Source organism: Chrysochloris asiatica, unplaced genomic scaffold (genome assembly GCF_000296735.1).
Source record: "Chrysochloris asiatica unplaced genomic scaffold, ChrAsi1.0 scaffold00151, whole genome shotgun sequence".
Taxonomy (NCBI): Eukaryota; Metazoa; Chordata; class Mammalia; order Afrosoricida; family Chrysochloridae; genus Chrysochloris; species Chrysochloris asiatica.
In genome coordinates, this window is record NW_006408669.1 from 8250726 (window position 1) to 8253407 (window position 2682).

The window sequence follows — 2682 nt, forward strand, 5'->3', positions numbered from 1 at the left end:
AGATTTCATTGCCAAAATAAGACCAAGTAGAATGAAATAGGAATAACAATGAAAGGAAAAATGGCAACTTTTTGCAGCCTAATTCTTACTTTATACTCCTTATCTCCATTGCTGTTTCGTAATGATAGTTTCAGACATAATTTTCAAAATATGTGTTAAATTGTATATTTAGATTTTGGTATATAGCCTGTTTTGTTGTACAGTTATAATTTAGTAGAATTTGTAATTTAAGAGAAACCCTGTTTTCTATAAGGATTCTTATTTAAAAAGAGAAAATGCACACATTGTTGGATATAAAACCTATATTAACATAATACTTGGAGCATAAATGCCTTCAATAAAAAAAAGTTCATCATAAGAAACATAATTGCATAGGAAGTTGACCTGTATTGCTTTCATTAAAAAAAAAAAATCTTCTGACAAGAAGTCTACCATTCTGCTGCTAAGAATGATTCTTTACAAAGTAAACACTGTAGATATGTAATAACCCAAAGAGGTTGTTGTTATTAAGTGCCCTCGAGTAAGGTCCAGCTCATGTGATCATGTGTAGGGTTTCTGAAGAGTAGCTGGTGAATTTGAACCGCCGACTTTGCAGTTCAAACCAATGTTGCAGTCTAGTGCCTATCCTACTGATTCATACCAGGATATTGATTTTGAACTTGAAGTATCACCAACCTGTCATTGACTCACCAGTGAGTTAATGATTTGTACCACCCAGTAATTTTCCTTATTAGTTGTAGCTGGTTGGTGCTGTCCAATCAGGTCCGATTCATAACGACCCTATGCACAGCAGAATGAAATACTACCTTGTCCTGTACCTTCCCCACAATTATGATCACATTTGAGAACAGTGTTGTTGCCACTGGGTTAATCCATCTCATCGATACTTTTGCTTTTTTCACTGACCCTCCACTGTTCCAAGTATGATGTCGTTTTCCATGGACAGGTCCCTGGAAACACGTCCAAGGTGGGAGAGATGAGTTTCACTAGTCTTGCTTCTAAAGAGCATTTTGGTTGTACTTCTTTCAAGGAAGATTTGTTTATTCTTTTGGTACTCTATGGTGCATGCATTCAGTAATCGTCACCAATACCATAGTTTAAATGCATCAATACTTCTGCTGTCTTCTTTATTCATTGTCCAACTTTTACAAGTATATGAGGCAATACCATGGCTTGGGTCAGATGCTCTTTATTTTATTTTATTTTATTTTTGTTCAGATGTACTTTAGTCCTCAAATAGACATCTTTGTGCAGCAGATTTTCTTAGTGTAATATGTCATTTGATTTCTTGACTGCTGCATCCATGAGCATAGATTGTGGTTCCAAACAAAATGAAGTCTGTGACAACTTGAGTCTTTTAGCCATTTATCGCAGTGTTATGTATTGGTCTGGTTGTGAGGATTTGAATTTTCTGTATGCTGAGCTATAGTCTTTGATCTTCATCAGTTAGTATTTAAGTTCTCCTCATTTCCTCTAGGCAAGGTTGTGTCATCTACATATTGCAGGTTGTTAGTGAGTCTTCCTCCGATCCTGATGCCACATTACTCTTTATGTAACCCAGTTTCTTGGATTATTTGCTCAGCATACAGGGTGATTAAATATGGTGAACAGGATACAACCCTGGTGCACACCTTTCTTGATTTTAAGCCATTCAGTACCCCTTTGTTCTGTTCTTTGGTCTATGTACAGGTCCCTCATGAGCACAATTAAATGTTATTGAATACCTATTCTTCACAATGTTATCCATCATTTGCTATGAGCCACACAGTCTAATGTCTTGGCATAGTCAAAAAACAAAAATAAATATCTTTCTGGTATTCTCCGCTTTGAGTCAAGACCCATCTGACATCAGCAATGATATCTCTAGTACCACATCCCCTCATGAATCCAGCTTGAATCACTAGACATGAACCCTGTCGATGTCATGCTGAAAATCTACTGCTACCTCAATCTTAATAGAGATGAGTGAATAAAACATGTCTGGTCAAGCAGAATATTCACCCTTATGGGCCACAGATCCACTGTATAAGACATGTGCACATGAACCCAACCAGTATCATTCTAGGGTTTATGGTGGAACTTGTTAAAAAAAAAAGTGGTCTTACAGTAGAATAATTGGCAGCAAAGATAAGGTAAACTTGAAGTGGTCAGGAATCAGCACATGAAGAAAAATAGTGTAAAGATAAAGTAAAAACAGAGCCAAGAGAAAGAGCTTGGATCCTGATATCATTTTGGAGGTGAGAGAGCAGTGCCTGATACAGCAGTGCCCGAAGCTCTACTCCTGACTTGTCATTCAGCACCAATATGCTTTTTCCCAATTTGATTTTGTTCACTTATGAGAATCAGCATTTATATCTCTTGACTATTATTAATTCAATGCTGTCTTGCAATGATCCAGGCTTAAATTAGGATGAAAAGTCTGTAGATAAATAAGACATGACTCTGGATTCGCCTGAAGCTCAGAGTTTGATATGGAGAAAACATGCAAATAAAAAACATAGATAAAGCAAATTAGGGAATAAAATCAATCACATTCTATGTTTTAAAACTGAGGCTCAGAGTGTTTAAAATGCCATGGCAAGTGATAGAGCTTTCACATTCTGTCAAGAAGTCTATCTTATTTCCCCAATAAAAGTACATAGAGCTTGTTAGCAGAAACTGACTTGGTAATTTTTGTTCTTC